Below are 20,730 nucleotides of genomic sequence, written 5' to 3'. Positions count from 1 at the left end.
TTATTAGTATTGGCCGACACCCATCCTGAGAAAGTTAGAGCTGTTACGTCTGGTGTTCTCTGCACCAACATGCTTAGCATCTTACAGCTCGTTCCCTTATCGTGGTTTACCACTTTATTAGTTTGTCATGCTCCTGACAAGTCAGAGCGAGACCCCGGCCAGTCTCCACAGTTGCTCAGGATTCCAACTGTCCCTTGCGGGATTAAGGAGCGCCGTTGCGTCATCCCAGGCCCCGCCGTAAAGGCTCCCAGTGCCCTGAGGAATATCTTTGGCTTCAGGAATCACCATCTGGAGGCCTTTTAACCAATTTTAAAGCTTTAGGATCGCCCTGTAACTCCGCCAAGCCCCGGGGATGGCATCTTGCGATAACCGGGCCCCCCCACCTGTGCTCCCTCTTTTAAATGCTACTCACACCCTGCTCGCTCAAGAGCGTCTCTGACATTTATTAGAAAAATATCTGCGCCTGCGTCTGACAGGTGTATCCAATCTGCCTCAAAATTACTGCTCAGGCGTCTACTCAGCAGGATATGTCTGACGAAACCAAATCCGTGCTGATTTGCAAATTTTTCTATCGACCAGTTGATTCTCCTCCTGGACCTTTCAATCGCGGCAGGAGACCTGGCTCCCCGCCACGCCTCCCTCGAGATAATCTCAGACCAAATTAATTCGCCGCCCTCCATCAGGGTGGCAAGTCTGGCCAGGCCCTGTGACATGGCCTGCAGCAGTGGGCCCCTCCCACAAGAGGTGAGGTCGTTCCCGCCCAGGTGGATTACTAGAATGTCCGGCTTAAACCCTTTCTCCCTCACCAGCTGGCGGACTCTAGGTTCCAGCATGGCCCATCTCATTCCCGGGGTCCCCATCCAGGCAAGTTTGATGTTGCTGAAACCGTGCTTCCAGCCACTCTCTCTGGCCCGGTGTCCTGCTCTGTCCACCAATGAGTGGCCCATCACCCAGATTGTCTTAGCTCCTAGACGGACAAGAAGGTAGGCATTACCACGCTATTTATTGACAACCGTGATCGCACATTTTTATGGTCTTATAACGTTACAATATTATCACCTGTTTTGCACCCTAGTACCCTTCTTATGCTAAACCGCCCATATTATCCAAGGTCCTGATGTACAGCTTGTATCTCCCTGACTGCCACCTTCCAATCCTCTTAATGGTTTCCGCCGGCAGGCCCTCCGCATAGGCCGTGGTGACCGCACCGATTCTAAAGGAGTGCGTTGACCATTTTTGCCCCTGGTACCCTGCCTTTGCGATTGCCCAGCTCAAGACCCTTCTATATTGGAACTGTGTCAAAGGCTGGCCATTATGGTGTAGCAATAGGTATCCTGGCCCTGAGGGACGGCATGCCATGTACCTCCTGGGGAGTTCTATTGGGCAACATATGGGGTCTCCTAGTACTCTTAAACGCACCACCACACCTATCCCTCTCTGGTCAGTTTTTGAGCGCCAAACTTTTAGTTCGGCCATGTCTTGGCCCATCTTGAGATCAGCCCATATTAGAGCCCTATCGGACGCGTCGCTCCTTGACCTCGCCACTAACTCAGAGGTCCTGAATGCTCCGAAGAAGGCTAGGGAAAATGTGACACTGAATAACAGCTCCTCGTACGGTGTGTCACAAATAGCTGAGAGTGCCCCCACCAAGCCCCTGAGCATGTCTAGATCAATAGGCGTCCTATGGTCGTGTGTCTTCTCCTCTTGTCTGGCCCATCCCTTCAGTGCTGCCCTCAACGGGAAACCGGCCGTAGGGTCTCCATCTCCCCTTAATTTTGAGAAATGGGCAATGGGCGCCAAGTGGCTGGAGACCCACGCGTGCGATTTCCCGTTGTCCTTCGCCCATAGTACGAAGCGGTGCACCCCTGCGGCCGGCGGGTGGGCGTCACCAACCCCCCATGACTGTGTTAGTGATGTGAACCTGTCGAAGCACGCCTTGTACTTGGCGCGGGTAGCAGGGGCCACTGATAGCTCCCCCAGCGCCCCTATCCTTTGATCCACTGAGCCAAGCGCCACCACTCCTCCTTGAACGGTGTCATCTCCTCCGTCGCCTGGGGGCATGCCGCCCTGAATTTCGCCCACTGAAAACGAGAAAGAGCATCAGCAGCCACGTTCTTCACCCCTTGCACATGCCGCGCTCGAAAATCCACATTTCTCAACAGGCAACCTCTCACTAGCTCCCTCAACAGTCCTAACAATACAAGGCAGTTCCCCGACTGGCAATTGATGGCCTGCACTACTGCCATGTTGTCCGACCAGAATGTAATCCTCCTGTTGGCTAACACTTGTGGCCACAAATAGAGCGAGAGGACAATTGGGAACATTTCCAGTACGGTAATGTTCTTTGTGAGTCCATGCCTGACCCATGCGTTGGGCCATTTCGCCACACACCACTGCCGGTCTAGTATGACCCCAAACCCCTCCCTGCATTAAGCGTCAGTGGCGAGCTGGAGCTGCTGACAGGTACACCATGCCAAGCGCCACAATAAGGAACCATTGAATTCCTCCAAAAATGACAGCCACATGCGCAGGTCATCCTTCAGGCCCTTGCTGAGGCGCACCATGTGTCGGGGTTTGCTGACCTTCGCTGTCGCCCTTGCTAGCCACCTGGCAAATATTCTGCCTGCTGGTATAATCCTTGCTGCAAAGTTGAGCCTGCCCAGGAGGCTATGAATTGTGGCTAGCGTTGTCTTATCCCTGCTGAGCACCTGCCTGATGTCGGCCTGCAGAGCTGTGACCTTGTCCTTCGGCAATCGGCACATCCCTGCTATTGAATCAATCTCAATGCCAAGGAATGTCAAGCACACTGTAGGTCCCTGAGTCTTTTCAGGCGCCAGTGGCACCCCCAGTGACCTACTGAGGTGCTCGAACACTTTACAATGACGACCTCCAAGCTGCCTGTCTGCATCACTCAGTCGGCGAAGCATTACTTATCTCCTTGCCCAAATCAGACAGTGATCCCACAGTTCTGGGCTCATACTGCCCTCTAGTGCTCGTTAACAGGGATACAATTCTTGCCAAGCTGTTAGACTCACTGGCTCCTCTGGTGCCCACGCTCATATGCCCCGGTCAGAAAGGGTTTTTCCCTGCTCGAAGTACCTCACTGAATCTACGCAGATTCTGCAGAGTTATGGAAAAGGTCCCTGGACCTGGCCAAGATCCAGATATCTGGTCCTAGACCTGGAGAAGGTCTTTGACTCCCTGGAGTAGGATATTCTAATCGCAGTTTTGGCTCGCTATGGATTGGGCCACATGTTTATTGAGTTGGTGAAGTTATTATAAAGCCAACCTGCAGCTAGAGTAACAACTGGGTCTTGGATTTCTGATCCCATCATGATTCAAAATGGAACCGCAAAGCTGTCCCCTCTACCCTCTATTCTTCTTGCTAGCTTTTGAACCATTGCCCATTGCTCTTCGTGCACACAGGTGTGCCTGGGGTTTACCGCTGGGGGATGGCCTGCACTCAGTGTCATTGTACGTCGACGACTTGCTACTCTACTTGTGGGATGTTCACAGGATTCCCCCTGATTTAGCACCAATGTTTAAAAAAATCTGCAACACTTTCTGGCTCATGGTCTCCTTTATAACTCACTCATTGATGCCCTTTATGCTGCTTGTGGTGGAATGCAAGGGGAAGGCCGGATGCACCTTCCCAGGCAGTACCTCCATGTCATGGGCCGCCACTTGCCACATTAGTTTGCTGACTCTCTAAGTACACATGCGGCGGTCTCTGTGACACCACTGTGCACTCATTGGGAAACTGATTTAGGCCGCCTTTGTACAGACAAAGAATGGACAAGCATGATGGAATATCTCTCCCTTATTCCACACAATGCCCGCTTCCGCCTTATTCAGCATTACATAGTCCACAAGGCCTACCTTACACCTGCAAAAATAAAATGTTACTGTCATAGGACTGATGCTGCCTGCCCCCCGCTGTGCCCAACCCGACACTGGCTTGATACATATGTTATGAGACTGCCCCTCTCTTCATCAGTATTGGCTGGGTGTGACTTCTCACCTAGCGCACTCTACGGAGAGACCGGTACCCCACTCCTGGCCGGCCTGTTTGCTGGGCCTAATGTGTAGAGACAAAAAAAACACACAGTCACCACTCTATTTATAGATTTGTGTCTGATCCCTGCCAAACGTTTAATTATCTGGGGGTGGAGATTGTCGCACCACCAGAGGTCTATGCCTGGGGGATGTCCATGCCGGCATAGGCCCATGCTGAGGGGGCTTCTGGGGGCATAGAGGACATGTGCGGTCTCTGTAAATACCCATTAACAAACAGCTGAGACACTATCCTGGTGACAATGCGGCTTGGCGACACATTTCATGACGCACCTACGTCACCGGTGGATGCTCAGAATGCTTTACACCTGTAAACTGACACTCTTACCTTTCATTCCCCATAACTTTTTTCCCTAGAAGGTAGCTATGGCAAAGCAGCTTAGGCTGAACTAGGAGACATACAAAGCTCCTACTATACCACTTATATCATATGCACAATATCATAAGAAAACACAATACACAGAGTTACTAAAAATAAAGGTACTTTATTTTTATGACAATATGTCAAAAGTATCTCAGTGCGTACCCTCAGTAAGAAAGTAAGATATATACACAAGTTATATGTACACAAACCAAAATTAGGTAAGTAAGAGCAAGAAAAGTAATGCAAACAGTGTAGAATTACAATAGGTTGCAATAGGCAAGCATAGGGATAGGGGCAACACAAACCATATACTCCAAAAGTGGAATGCGACCCACGAATGGACCCCAGACCTCTGTGAGCTTGTAGAGGGTCGCTGGGACTGTAAGAAAACAGTGAGGGTTAGAAAAATACCCCACCCCAAGACCCTGAAAAGTAGGAGTAAAGTACACCTACTACCCCCAGAGAGCACAGAAGTTGTGATAGGGGGATTCTGCAGGAAGAACAAACACCAGCAGTGCACTGACAATGGATTTCTGGACCTGAGTACCTGTAAGACAGGGGGACCAAGTCCAATAGTTGCAACAGTGTCCAGGGGGGCAGGAGCCCAGGAAACCCCAGATGAAGGAGCAAGGAAGCTGCCTCCAGTTGGAAGAAGCTTGGAGTTCTGCAAGAAAGAAGAGGACTAGGAACTTCTCCTTCGGAAGATGGATTTCCCACGTCGCAATAAAGCTTGCAAAGGTGTTCCCACGCAGAAATACTGCAAACAAGCCTTGCTAGCTGCAAGGGTTACAGTGAAGATTTTTGGGTGCTGCTGAAGGCCAGGAAGGACCAGGATGTCGCCTTTTGGAGGAGGAGACAGAGGGGGCGCTCAGCAACTCAGAGAGCCCTCACAGAAGCAGGCAGCACCCACAGAAGTACCCCAACAGGCACTTGGAAGAAGAGTGAACTGGAGTCCACACGAAGTTACAAAGGGGGGTCCCACGATGTCGGAGGACAACTCAGAAGGTTGTGCACTGCAGGACGGAGTGCTGGGGACCCAGGCTAGGCTGTGCATGAAGGAAATCCTGGAAGAGTGCTCAGAAGCCGGAGCAGCTGCAAATCACCCGATATACAGCTTTGCAGTCTAGCGTGGGGAGGCAAGGACTTACCTCCACAAAACTTGGACTGAAGAGTCACTGGACTGTGGGAGTTACTTGGACAGAATTGCTGTGTTCCAGGGACCACGCTCGTCAGGATGAGAGGGGACCCAGAGGACCAGTGATGCAGTCTTTTGGTGCCTGCGTTAGCAGGGGGAAGATTCCGTCAACCCACTGGAGATTTCTTCAGAGCTTCTGGTGCAGGCTACCCCCAGAGCATGCACCACCTGGAAACAGTTGAGAAAGCTGGCAGGATTAGGTGCTACAATGTTGCTGGTAGTCATCTTGCTACTTTGTTGCGGTTTTGCAGGCATCATGGAGCAGTCAGCGGTCGATCCTTTGGTAGAAGGTGAAGAGGGAGATGCAGAGGAACTCTGGTGAGCTCTTGTATTCATTATCTGCAGAATTCTCCAAAGCAGAGTCCCTAAATAGCCAGAAAAGGAGGTTTGGCTACCAAGTTAGGAGGATTGGCTACCAAGAGAGGTAAGAACCAATCAGAAGGAGCCTCTGACTTCACCTGCTGGCACTGGCCACTCAGAGCAGTCCAGTGTGCCCCCAACACCTCTGTTTCCAAGATGGCAGAGGTCTGGGACACACTGGAGGAGCTCTGGGCACCTCCCCTGGGAGGTACTGGTCAGGGGAGTGGTGACTCCCCTTTCCCTTGTCCAGTTTCGTGCCAGAGCAGGGGTGGGGTTCCCTGAACCGATGTAGACTGGCTTATGCAGAGATGGGCACCATCTGTGCCCATCAAAGCATTTCCAGAGGCTGGGGGAGGCTACTCCTCCCCAGCCCTTCACACCTATTTCCAAAGAGAGAGGGTGTAACACCCTCTCTCAGAGGAAATCCTTTGTTCTGCCTTCCTGGGCCAGGGATGCCTGGATCCCAGGAGGGCAGAAACCTGTCTGAGGGGTTGGCAGCAGCAGCAGCTGCAGTGGAGACCCCGGAAAGGCAGTTTGACATTACCAGGGTTCTGTGCTAGAGACCCGGGGGGGTCATGGAATTGTCCCATGATCTTAGACATGTTACATGGCCATGTTCGGAGTTACCATTGTGACGCTATACATAGGTAGTGACCTATGTATAGTGCACGCATGTAATGGTGTCCCCGCACTCACAAAGTCTGAGGAATTTGCCCTGAACGATGTGGGGGCACCTTGGCTAGTGCCAGGGTGCCCACACACTAAGCAACTTTGCACCCAACCTTCACCAGGTGAAGGTTAGACATATAGGTGACTTATAAGTTACTTATGTGCAGTGGTAAATGGCTGTGAAATAACGTGGACGTTATTTCACGCAGGCTGCAGTGGCAGGCCTGTGTATGAATTGTCAGAGCTCCCTATGGGTGGCAAAAGAAATGCTGCAGCCCATAGGGATTTCCTGGAACCCCAATACCCTGGGTACCTCAGTACCATATACAAGGGAATTATATGGGTGTACCAGTATGCCAATGTGAATTGGTAAACTTAGTCACTAGCCTGTTAGTGACAAATTTGGAAAGCAAAGAGAGCATAACCACTGAGGTTCTGGTTAGCAGAGCCTCAGTGAGACAGTTAGTCACCACACAGGGAACACATACAGGGCACACTTATGAGCACTGGGGCCCTGGCTGGCAGGGTCCCAGTGACACATGGTCTAAAACAACATACAGTGAAATATGGGGGTAACATGCCAGGCAAGATGGTACTTTCCTACACCCCTCTTGAACCTAACCACTAGTTCATGTATTTGTCTGATACACACCCTGACAAGGCCATGTACTGTTCCCCTCCTTTAATCCCTGCATGCTGAGGACCCCCCTTACCTGTTAATGCCCCATTACTGAGGCTGACAACCTAATTTAGCTGCCATGTTGCTTTTCGTTGCTTATATTAGACATACTGAATCTCTGACTTCATACACAAATTGTACGGTTGGATAAGAAGTGGATATTAATGTGGATATGAAATGTAAATGAGGTGCAGCTGTCAATTAATATTGCTACCAAGTACTCAGTATGTGTAATAAAAATGTATATAAAAATTGTAGTAAAGAGATTCAAACAAACATTTTTATGCATGAATGTTTTAACACGTAACTAGATTATTTTTTTGTACGCTGCATATGATTATCTTTATGATGTGTACTTCCCTTTGCATTTTTATTTTTCATGATTTTAAGTAATCTAAACAATATTTACTTTGCCTTAATAAATAGGAATATACTTCATAAAAAATATCCACAAAACATTACAACAATGTGTAGCATTTCATTTGCTCTATGCACCTACACATGAACAAAAAAAATCATTACCCTCCGTCCTTCCAATAACTTCAGAGCGCTAGAAGCGAGGGGTAGCAACAGCTTTTCTATTGAAACAAAATCAGACGAGACCTGGTCCAGCATGCTGCCAATTTGTGGCAAGGGAACCGAAGTGTGGAGAGAAACGATGTGGCCAGGGTCACACAATCTGGTCAAGCGGTGTCCCGTCTCCCTTGGAATTAATTCAGGGGTCTAACGCTGGTAGAACTGTGGGACCCAGGCAACTGTTACCTAGAGCCCCAGCTTAATTTATAAACGTATGAGCGCCGGTGCCAGAAGCTCTGCTCCGAAGTCCACGGCCCGGGCAATAACATTTGGCGACCCCAGTACCAAGGCTGCATAGTCTTAACCACCTGATGCTTCTTTAGTCTACTACCAGATAGACGGGTTCCCGCCTGCTCCCTACGTGACGCTTTTCTGTCTTTCTCCTCCTGCGTCGTTCTCCTTCGTGTGTTTCCCCTCTTCTGGATAATGTCCGAGCGGCGGCTCCCGCCGGCAGCCACCAGCGCAGGTTAAGCACTGCCCAGAGCACCCAGCGAGACAAAGAACCGGATTCCACATGGAACTCCTGGCTCACGTGGAATCCCTTTATGGCTTTAGGCCAAATTCGCAGTTTTCTCTTCCTTTTAGCTGTGAAAGCTGGGCTGGCTTTAGCGCTGGTGCAGCCCGGGGCGGCAATCTTTGCTGGCGCCTCCCCAGTTTCCGAACTCCCTCCAGCGGGGCTACTCATACCAGTGTAGGGTGCCCGGCAACTTTATATCACAAACACGTACAGGTACAACCAATCATACGCGTGTAAATCAGTTTAAAGGAAACGTTACATAAAGAAATGAAGACTTCGAAGTGTAGGAGTCACATGTCACTCATACTGGTGGGCTGTATATTTTGTCCGGAGAAGCACAGATCAGGGCTAATCGGTTGTCTTTACTCACACACATTTATTTCTACCTGAACAAACATTTATAGCAACATTAGGATAATGCAAGAGTTGAGAAAAACAAAGTTCTAACATATGCCCTGCAGTTTACATGCAGCTCTTTGAGGTTAGTTTGTAGCTCATGGGGCTGTATTAAGACTGTAATTATGAACTGCAAGTAACAAAAGTATCTCTGTGACAAAAACAGAACCCACTGAGCTATGTACAAAACAATACAAATCCGTGATCTACGTAATACGCATTCTCTGTAGCAGGCACATTAACCCTTTGCGCTACTTTATGATCAATCAAAATGCCACTAGAGAAAACTCCAATTACTCTCCAGTGGTACATTAATCGCTGGAGTCATCTTGACACTTTTACTGTTGCCTTAAAATTGCTGGACACACAAGGAACTCTGCAGGAGATGCTTTTCCAACCCATGTTTTTTCAAAACACAGTGCTGCGTAAGTTCAGTTCCCGGTGTGATGACAGTGGTCGCACATCCCTAAAGCGGGCCCTGACTAAAAGGCACATAACCAACTCAGTGGCAGAGGAAGAGACAAAATAAATAAAAAAATACCTATAGTCTCTAGTCTACAGAAATTCCCACAGCTCCTAGACATTTCCAACAGGCGCACAGTTCTGCTGCATTGAACTGTGTGCCGAGCTTTTATTTTTTCTTCACACTCTGGTCCATGGGATTCAAGAAATAAAAGTTGTGGTCTCTTTATTCTGCAGAACTTCTAATAATCTCGATTAGTTTCCTTTTTGCAAGAGTGACCTTGGAGTCCTCCTAAACCGAGTTTGGGACACATATAGTCAATCTATAATTTATGTATTGTGAAGCACTTAGGCCCATATTCATACTTTTTAGCGCCGCATTTGCGTCGTTTTTTGACCCAAAATCGGTGTAAACTTACAAAATACAATTGTATTTTGTAAGTTTGAGCCGATTTTGCGTCAAAAACGACGCAAATGCGGCGCTAAAAAAGTATAAATATGAGCCTAGGTTTGCCGCACAGAACATAAAGTGGGTGCATAGTGATCACTAATGCGGCTACTTTTTTAGCGCCGCATATGTGTCAATTTTTGACGCAAAAGCGACGCACACTTACAAAATATAATTGTATTTTGTAGGTTTGCGCTGCTTTTGCGTGATAAAATGACACAAATGCGTCACAAAAAAGTATAAATATGGGCCTGAGTTCAGTAACTATCAAGGGTGCCATGAGCCCTAACAAGCAATGGAAGCACCTTTCCCACCACCGAGCCGAGGAGTTGCCATCAATGTTACATCCTTGAAGTCATAGGGAGTGTGAGAAATCCAAGCGCCAACCAAAGAACACATGCTGCAAAGATATCCAGGAAGAGTGTGGTAAATGGGGCAGTGTGTAGCAGGCGGTGCATTTTGAAGCATACTCTTTCAAATGTATGACTAATGCTTGCTTTAGTAGCTGGCCGTCATTTGCTGACTGCACATTTCCCAATGAAATGGCCATTAAATAAATGCACATAGAAATATAGTTTTACTAATAAAACTACACAATCGGGTTTTATCACCAAGTGTATTGATTTGTTTTGATCCAATAAAAATCTTTATTCCCATCACACTTCAGAATTACAAAAAAATTGACTGCAACTGTACTTCACACAAATTACTGTAGGAGTCATTACACTAACATTTACGTAGCAGTTACTAATGAGAATTTACTGCCACCCAGAAGAAACCTAGTCAGAAACCTTTAAATATGCATGATTGAGTCTTGCCATGCCCAAATTAGTTGTCAGACAAAGTATTCAGTTGCAATGGTAACACAATCAGTCTAATAGACTACTTCAAATGTAATCCTGTTATATTTTTCTGAATTAGCATCTCCAAAAACGAAGAATTTGTGCAGAATTCTCAATTACCATTTATTTTGTAACTTTCTACCTAAAAGCAACTTTGTTCCAACTTCACTGCACAACCGGTGAAGGGGTACAAATTGGTGAAATGTTGCTTTCTTTTTTGAGGAGGGTCTTGCTCTGTGCGTTGTTTTCGACACAATCATTCCTCCCAGGCTTCTTAGCTCACATAACCCCATGATTCAGTCTCTAGCTTCCCTTTTTAGGTGTTGCCTGTGAGCTGCAAGTGCTCTCGCTTGCAAGTGATATTCTATACAATGGCCATGCAGCTCACCCACTGCTTAACATTTGTTGTCTTCATTGGTCACTCTTATTTGCTGCCTTTTAATTGGCCAGCCCATGCTGGCTTCACTTCCTCTTCCTTCTGATGGAACATGGACCAAGCACTGATTGCTTCACCTTGATTGCTGTCCTTCTGCTGATCAGGCTGTGATTAAGATGCTATTTTTATTTTTTATTTTTCCCTGTCGACTTCATTAAACCTCTTGCCATTTGTAACAATGTATTTCTATGACAAATGCACTTCAAAGAAGCAATTTTCTCCTTTGAAATAGATGTTTACTGTGACAACAGGTGTTATCTGCTTTCATTTGAACAATAGATGTCATCCGCTTCCAAAAGAATTTTCACTGAGGCATGCACATGGGTGCAATTGCTTTCTTTATATGAGGGATTCTTTGCCACATGTCATATTCTTTTTTCTTTTTCACACATGGGGAGATTAACTGATTTGCTCAGAATTGCAGGGGTGTTGTACAGAAACCTAAGAAGCATTGGCAAAGCCAACAGGGCTTGCCTTTGAGACTATTAGCTCTGCATTTGCCTTTTGTTCATGCTGTACAGAATGAGCATTGACGACTTTGGCAATGATTTGTAACCATGCTATATAGCAGCAAGAATGTTGTGTACTATGGCTAAAGTAAAAGCAGTATGATGCCTCCACTGCTAATAAACATTAACCCAGGCTGCTTCATTGCACTTTTTAAAATTAGTTTTAGCCACACTGCAGATCATTCGCACCGCTGTAAAGAATGACTACAGAACAAAAGACACTACCTTTCATTGGCTAGATCTATTGGTGTTGCTGATGCGTGTTCTGCTTTCTGCCAGACACAAACTGGGGTTACACTAGATGTTTTTTCTACCAAGAACGAACTGAAAACTGTCAATTAAAAACATACATTAAATTACGGACAAATGCCGTCTGTTACAGTATCAATCACTGACAGTGGACATCTGTCCCATATAATGGATGGTATGTGTAAATAACCTAAATGGCATAGGTCACAGTGTCATTTTCCCAGATGTCTTGGATACTCCACAAGACACCAAGTTTTACATTCCTTACATGAGGGCTATCGCTGGACACTGTCAACTGTGTGCACCTTAAGGCAGCACCATGGCCATTCTTAGCGCAGGTCCACGTAGGAAATGCATGTTTATAGCGCTGTCGAACGCATCAGAGATCCGAGGGAGAGCAGGTGACAGCCACGAGCGGTCGTGAATACGGTCCCAGCATTGTCACACTTTTCAGCCATGGGTCCCTGCTTCAAGAATTGAGCTCACACAAAGATATCTTACTCATACAAAATCACTTTAACACTGCAGTGAGTCGAGAATTCACAGATAAAACTGGTGCTTTGTTGTTAACTTTGAACTACATTATGCTTTTTCCAGTCTAACAGGATTGTAGTTGATCCTTTCTGACCTCCAGATCGTAATATCAAAAACCCAGAGTGTCCACCAATGGAAACCTTATAACCAAGTACTGGGGTTTGCGACTACAGCTTTACCACAGCCGGGAGTGCTTTAAAACGGTGATAAATGGTTCCAAAGAGAGCATGCTAGGGAACAGGTTTAGGGTGGTTCTCTTTACAAAAGTCCTTCCCAGGCCCAATCCAGACACAGTCTTTGCATTGTGACACCCCTGAGAGCAGGGTAGTCTCCAGCCTGAGGCACCCACAACAGAGGCACACAGAGGTGTGAGGTCTTGCAATGGCTGACATTAACCCAACTGAAAGTGTGATGGAAAAAGACCGAAGGCCTAACCTAATGGGTCCCATCACCTTCCACAACAGAATATGTAGTTCAGCCCCTCACCCCGACCAGCTCCAGAAAGTTTAATCAGCAGCTCCTTGCTAACAATGTCTTTACTGAATTTCAGTGTCTGGATCTCCACCCTCTATCCACAGCAACGCACACAATAAACTCCTGCTCTCCCAGAAAACTGCTGTGCTCACCCCCCCCCCCCCCCCCACCCCCAGCTTGTGCACCATTAAGCCAGAGGTGTCCAAAATGGATCCACATTGCTTTCTAATTAATCTTGTGAGCCAAACTTGAGAAGTAATCTGTTCCAGTATTTACAGAATCTCATTTTGAAGTGTGCGGCCAGCCATTATTTTAACAACCCCTGAGATGATCAGCTGTCGTTCCTGAAACGATGGACTAGTGGTAGCCTAGCACCACACCGACTGTTTACGAGAAACTAGTGCCGAGCAAAAGCACAGACTGCAGCACTAGCTTCACATGCAAATAATGTTGCTTCTGTCTAGACTGTTGCATCCTCAAATTGCACGCTGCCTTAAAAAGTGTCATCTATATTCAATAAATCTGACATGAATACTTACAATCTCTGATGGTCACCTTCCTTTTTTTCTTTTAAATGATGGCCTTCTTCCTTTCCTATCCTCTGCATATCTTTTCACTATGGGCACATGCCTCCTCTAAGTCACTTGCATGTTTGCTTCAACCTCTAATAATGTACTTCTGCAATGGTGCACAACTCATTTGAGCGACCGCAGTCTCCCCTGTTATGGAAGCCGTACCCCTGCAATAGCCAACCTCCTCTAGGTTATCTATTAGTCCCACCAGACATCTGCATTAATTCACATATCTCCCTGTCCCACTAATAACAACATTTCTAATAATTTAATGTACCAACAAGAAACGAGTGGGTGCATCGAATGGTTTGCCTGGGTACACAAGACCAGTAGCACTGGACTAAACACCCAACCATGGGTTCCGGCACATAGTGCTGCCTGGCGTTAAGCACTTCAACACCCCGTCAGTACTAGTAAGTGCTATATTAATGCAAGTTCAGAGTACGATTGAAAGCCATTCACTGTCCAAAGAACTTCAACCTCCTTGTGCAAACCTCACATTCTGGAAGTTTATGCAGAAGGTTCGAATGGGCTCAATAGACTGGAATTAACATCTAACATCATGGACTAATCTGTTTGGAACTAGGAATCGCCAAAGCGGAGGCACATCCTGGCAAACAGCGTACGCAGCTGTGAAGATTTCTATATGCACCCGTGGTGATATATATATATATTTAATTTGTAGTGGAAGAAACGTTCAGCACAATATGGTCACCAATACTTGGCTTACTCTCGAATATAGAAAATCTCCAATCTAACTCGCCAAGCCTGTGGTCACTTCATCTTTTAGTCTGAGGAGAGAGAGAGGAGAGCTTTTCTAACTAGTTAAATAAAGGATGGGTGAAAAGTGTCTTTCTACACAATCTATACCTTGTCTGTGGATGTACCAAGAGAGGGAGGTTGTAAAGGGTGGGGCTGGAGGGAGTTCAAATATATGATTGTAATATTTTGAGACTTGACCTCTGGACTTCAATAAGAATCTTGAAAAACAAAAATGTATTAACGATTTCTATATGAAAACATGTACAAAAACGTGTTTTTTATATTTTTTACGGAAAGCGTGTGATTTTACAAACTTTGCGATTGAAAATAAAATTTGGTATACACTTAAATCTCATTCAATGTAAATAAAAAACGTTTTTGGCCTTACAATATGTTTTCTGGACGTATTTTTTTAACATTGTAAGTGTTCTTGTTATTCCACCTAAGAAAATTATGAAGCGCCGAGAGCCGATTCAGTCAGTAGCGTGCGCCACACAAGGACATTTATTTCTAGTGCTCATACAGATAGATGCACATCCTGCATAGGACTTGTCTTCTCTGTGGTGGCGGTTGCTGTACACAGGGCTGGCCCTTGGAATGGGCGAGCTGGCCCCGGTGTGCATGCATTCCATGGGGCGCGTGGATCTGTGCGCATTCAACAGGGGCGTCCTTCTCAGCCTGCTCCAGCCTTGTCCTTGTCCCTCGCTGTTTGTGTCTGTCTAGTTTGCCAGTTTAAAGTGGTTTTAGTCCTTCATTATCACACAGAGGGTGATCTTTTTAACACCCGTTTAGCCCCCTTCCATGTCCTCCCTGCTGACACATGAACTGAAGCAGCATCTGCGCGAGGCAGCTACGCTACCGGTGATTTAGGTGAGCGGCGGGAGGTCGGGGTGGTTGTGTTCCCAGGTACTGACCAGCGAACACAAAAGGGACCCCCTTCTGCATCACTGCCCTCGGCTTGGGTGCCGAATGTCTTCCCGCCCATGCCCAGGGTGTTATCTTAGCTAAGGCCGGCTCTGGTTGGACACCCCCCTCCCCGAAGAAGAAGCTACAAAATTTTTTACCAATGTGGCTGAATCCACTAGTGCAGTTGTGCAAAATTGACTAATCTGGTACTTTGTTAATGCATTTTTGCACCCCAACCTTTTACTTGTAGAACATGAAGCATGGGCTGGAAATAAATCAAAATCACTCCGACATGTTCTGAAGGGGGACACACAAAATATTTGAGATATCTGCATCTCCTGTAACATTTTTCAAGTTAATGCACACAAAGGTAAAGTTTAAGAGGCAATATGTGTAGATAATGTCACAACCGCTTCACCAATTACTACAAGTTACAAACAAACGTTCAATTGAACGTCCAATTAGATCAAACGTTACCTTGAAAATCACCTCTGAACTTACCCCCTCTTATTCAAGTAGCTGGTTATTGATTCTGGAGTTTTTTCTGATGTTGTGCAGGACCTGCCGGGGGCTGCTGTCTGTTCTGGTGCGTGCGAGTCACGCTCGGTTACCCAAGTTGACAGAGAGAGGCGGGGCCAGCTGAACATGGGAGGGGCGACTAGACGGGGTGGAGATGAAATCAGAGCCTGAGGGGGTAGTGAAGGGCAGGTGATAGCGTTATATCAGAGAGGAAGAAGACGAGTAAAGGGCGGGGTGCTGATAGCATGAAATCAGGGGCGGAGCGGCCACGCTCATCCTGATTAGGCAAGTCGAGTCCTGGAAGGCCGCCAGCACGACTCGTTCCTATACAGGTAGAGCACACATCTGGGCAAAATACACACTTCATTGCATTGCAAACAGTTCGAGTGCAGAATAAATAGCGGCAAGGGCAGTCCACTTTCAACGCAGCAGGGGATCTGGAGTGTGAGGAGGGCTGGAGCACGATGCGGAGCTCGGGTTTGGACGCAGAGACGTTTTAAAGCATGGGCAAAGTGGGCTCTGGCCCAAGACCCCAGCTTTTCAAGGCCCCGCTGCCCCCCGAACTGAGCAAGCTCTGTTCTGTAGATCGTCTTGCCCTGTTGGCCTTTAATAATATTTGCAAATAGATTAAGTACTTTTTTCCTTCAATTTATTTTTAAGCGAAGACCGGACTGGTCAGACATAAAAGAAGGACTAAAAACGTTACATTTACTTTTATATTTGGCCTGTCCCGTTTTTTGCCTTTTGAGTGACTTTGTGAATGTGTACCTATAAGTGTGTTTGTGTGCCTGTGTGTGTGTGTGTGTATATGTATGTGTGTATGTACAGAGGGCCCCTCTCAGCCTATGAGTGCTTTGTGTGCAAGTGTGCTGCTGCCTTGTTAATACAGGTCCAAAAGGGAAAGGCGTTACCTTCTCTTTCAGGCAGAGCCTGGGTGTGTGCATGTGAGAAGCCCTGCAAGAAATGGTGAGGGAGCCTCAGCAATACCCTTCCACTGGCTGCCACCACTCACCCTGGTGAAGCACTTCAGCCCTTGTGAGGCCCAGATCCATAAAATAAATATTGTTTATGTGATAAAGTTAGCATCAAAGAGAAAACTCTTAACCATGTTGAATCAAGGTGCTATGCAGTCAGTCTTATCAGGCCACATTAAAAACCAGACTGGGTTGTTGCTTGGCAAAGGTGTTGACTCCTTATGCCTTTTGCACCACACTCTTAAAAGCAGCACTTAATGAAAGGGTCACTAGCGTAGTCTACATTTGTAAGGGATGTGTAGATCAGCATTTCTCAAACTGTGGGTCACAACCCACTGGTGGCTTGTGAGCTGGTTTTTGGTGTGTCATGACACTCCATTGTGGTTATTTTGCTATAATATGATTTAAATAGGACAATATTGAGAACATGCTCATCACTGGGAGCACGAGCGTGCCAATCTGCTGGTGTTTAAATGCATCTAGTTTGTAAACAAACTATTTTGCCTGGTAAGGAGTGAGGTACAATTCAAGTACAAGCTTTGAATGAGAATGACTCAACCCCATTGGCTTTCCAGCAGGACTTGCCTTTTAGGTTGCACAACAGCTCTGCGTCATGTCGCAGCTAGGTGCAGATGCAGCTGCTTTGGGGTATAATTTGGGTGCAGTGGCTCAGGTTGTACCGCAACTTCACAAGTTGGGCTCAGTCACACCAAAAATTCATAGGTCAAGCACAGGCCCTCAGGTCGTGCTACAATTGCACACACAGCTCAACAGAGTGGGTCAAGCCACAACTTCACAATTCCCATCAGGAACTGAAGAGTAGGGCCCACCAACATCAGAGCATACAGATGTCTTTCCACTGTCCTCAATAGACCCATTGCACTGGTGTCACACTTTACCTTGCTCCTCTAGGACTGCGATTCCTCCTGCAGGGTTGACAGGCGGGGTGGGGTCTAGGCACTTCATGATAGGTATTCAGTTCTTGCAGCAAGGGATGAACTCAGTTGATGTCCCCTAACCTCCAGGTAGCTGGCTATCTGGCAGACACCGGTTCTGGTTGCACAGCATTCCCCTGAATAGTCTGTGTAACACTCCCTTCCTGGGTCATAGAGAACTTGGAACTCAATCTACAAGTGGGTGAGTGGGTTACACATTGTTTTACAATCAATGCAGGCAGGACAAGTGGATCCGCTGTCTGCACTTTAAGAACCTGTTTGGGGTAGCTCTCTTTTCAAGTGTCCTGTCCACAGCGCTTAATTTGTGCTTGTTTTTCCGGTGCGGAGCACCAACACTTATTTTTGAGGGCAGGAACTTATTTTTTTGCCTTGAGCATTTACTGCAAGCAACAGCCACATTTGGGAAAGACGGAGGAAAAGAAAAACGAAAACGCGTCACAATGGGAGAAAACAGAAAGCTGCAAGAGTGAGCTGAGGGGGCTGGGAGTGGCTGTAAATGGATTAAAGAGGCCCGAGATGGTTTGAGAATGACACTGCCTCAGTCTTCCGTGTTCGCACATTAAATTGCAGCGGATTTGGGCACCTGCACCTTTTTATTTACAAATGAAGCACTGCCTGTCCAGGCTGCTCTCCAGACACAACCTCTGTGTTGGGTGGTCTGGTCATGAGTTCCAAGGATTCACAAAATGCTATATGCTGAGATTGACATTCTATGTAATAAATTCATGACTATAACAGTAAGTGAGTCTGTGAACAAATAGCGCATGGTTAGTGTGACTCTCCAGGATAGAAGGCAGGCCCAGGACCACACTCAAATTAAGGGTCAGCCCAAGGCCTTGGTAGATACACTAGATTAGTATGAGGCAAGGCCTCGGTAGATACACTAGATTAGTATGAGACAAGGCCTCGGTAAATACACTAGATTAGTATGAGGCTACGGCCAAAATCCAGAACTGTGATACCAGATACATACAGTTGGGCACTCAGGGCAAAGGAACACAACTGTAGACCCCTGGTTTTAAGCAGTTTTGCTTCCATTGTTTTCTAGGAGCAAACTTGGTGCTTCCAAAAAAAACAAAAGAGTATAGCATGTACAAGGCATTAGTGACTATTAGTGAATACTTAAATGGCTTGGGTTAGCAATGCTGTGTGTGGCAAAGGTGGGAGGCGAGGCACAGAAAGTAGACTGCTAGCACATCTGTAAAATCTCACTTTCCCTTTAAAAATAAGGAGGAACAATAAGGAGAAATTTGAATAAGCACTTTGTGAGGAGTATGCAGATTAATATTTGACCTTTACATTGATAAAGGTTTGTTTACCTTTCACTAGGTTTTTAAATTATTCTGTTTACTGAATTTAGGTCGGTGCTAATCACTGCTTAATTTGCAAAAGAAAGCGTGCCAATGACGAAGCTCCTCTTAGAAGTCTGCATCCCATTCAACTATATGTCAACGCACTTAAATCCACCTAATGCTTCTTTCCTCCATCACCAGACACTCCTTTTCTCTTCATCCCACTCTTGGAGGTTCCTGCTTTCTCTCTTTGTAATGCTTTTTCCAATTTTATCTTCCATGTTCCTTTCGATTTGAGTGTCTTTCTCTCTCTTGATCTAGGTACATGTCTGATGCTGAAAAATAAGTGCTGGTCACCGAAAACAAGTGTTGGACGCCCATACCAGCAACCACAGGCTCAAACTAAGCACTGGTGCTAATGCTTTTTCCTTCTAATTTATTCTTCCATTTTTCTATTTTAAGAATGTTTGGCTTGCTTTAATGTTTTATAAATAACATCTGACAGAAAGGGCGTCCTGGAAAATTAACTGTTTTGTTATTAGCCCATTGACATAGTACACCCGTTATCATTTAACATTATCACACTTAACCAAGAGGTTTGTCTGCTTCCTCTTTTGGAGTTTGGCAACTAAATTGTGAACATCATTATTTTCTAAACTGAAAATACATACACTCATTGTAATCATGGTTCCATTAGGCATGATATGAATGGTGAAGGCCTATTTTAGAGTTTGGCAGATGGGTACTGCATCATAAACGTGATGGATTATTCCGAGTTCATTAGGATATAGTGCACTTTTAATAGGAAGGATGGGATATCTGCCAAACTCTAAATCAGGCCCTGAGTTATTTACTAGGTGTGCCTTTCTTATTCTGAAAAGGCTGCTACACCTCCAGGTGTTTCTAAAAGAAATATGCAAAGGGAGCGAGTGAGTGGGAAAGTGCAATTTCATTCTTTGCTTTGTCCACTCAACAAACAAGGCCAGAATGCTGGCAAAAAGGAAGCCATGAGTTAGAGTTTGGCAAATGGACTACTCCATCACAAACATGATTGATAGCTTGCCCTCCTCATTTTAGAGTGGCTAGCTTAAGGAGACATTGAGAAGCTTGACCTTTGTTGGCTGAGATCTCTTCAGGGTTGAGTGCATGGCGGTGTCCAAGGTACAATATGGAACCAATAATAGTTCTCCATGGTCGTGAGGGCCATATTGGTCCTTTCTAATTAAGACATCTGTTCAGTGAGTGGGTCATATGATAGGGCAAGGATTTTACGTTCACAGAGAACACATGAAGTGAATGGTTGAGGCATGTTCTGGACAATGGTAGGCAAAGGAAGACCAATGCTAAATGCCTAACTAAATGATAATAAAAGCAAAGTTCTTTGTGAGCACCAGAAAAACACCACCCTGTGGTATTTCTATGGCATAAAAGTCTAAACATTTATAACCACAGCTTTTTACAAGTTTTGAAAATACTGAAAACCACTAGGAACATCTCACTGGAATTCACGACAAATTGAAACTGAAAACAGAACATGAGCCGACCTATGCAGATTCTTGATTGCATTCCGTCAAGGATTAAAACCTAACTGGCTTGTTTGCATCAATTACTTTCTGACCTTCAATACCACGCCTGCCACTGCCACAGACAGAATCTTCATATCTACATTTAACATCAACAAGGGGCGATATGATTCGTAGTCAATTGAATCTCTATAAGGCTTGGGGGCACCACTATATGGGCTCCTTTGTGGAGTCAGGAAGTTAGCCATTAGCCAATGATTCCTCATAAACCTCCAGAATCCTAAGAAAGAGGTAGAGTAACACCTATGTAACTCAACATGGAGTCCCTTCTTTCCTAGAGTTTTCCTGACCTGCAATTTCGTGAGGGAGATCGACAGTTCCTCACTGGCAAGAGGATTACCCAGCTTAGTATGTTGGTCTTCTCTAAGCCTCCATGTTGGGA

The 20,730-nt window shown here is 46.1% G+C and overlaps 1 protein-coding gene across 1 annotated transcript in view; it reads right to left on the bottom strand.

Moving 5' to 3' along the window:
- Window positions 1-15,657, bottom strand: part of LOC138288375 (coagulation factor XI-like) — a 109,989-nt gene extending 94,332 nt beyond the window's left edge. Inside the window, exon 1 of the mRNA XM_069229945.1 lies at window positions 15,526-15,657. The gene's annotated coding sequence lies outside the window, so the exon portion shown is untranslated. The remainder of the gene's footprint in view (window positions 1-15,525) is intronic.
- Window positions 15,658-20,730: the final 5,073 nt, after the last annotated feature.

Source organism: Pleurodeles waltl, chromosome 4_1 (genome assembly GCF_031143425.1).
Source record: "Pleurodeles waltl isolate 20211129_DDA chromosome 4_1, aPleWal1.hap1.20221129, whole genome shotgun sequence".
Taxonomy (NCBI): Eukaryota; Metazoa; Chordata; class Amphibia; order Caudata; family Salamandridae; genus Pleurodeles; species Pleurodeles waltl.
The sequence above is the reverse complement of the archived record's forward strand: the minus strand, read 5'-3'. Positions and strand labels throughout refer to the sequence as shown.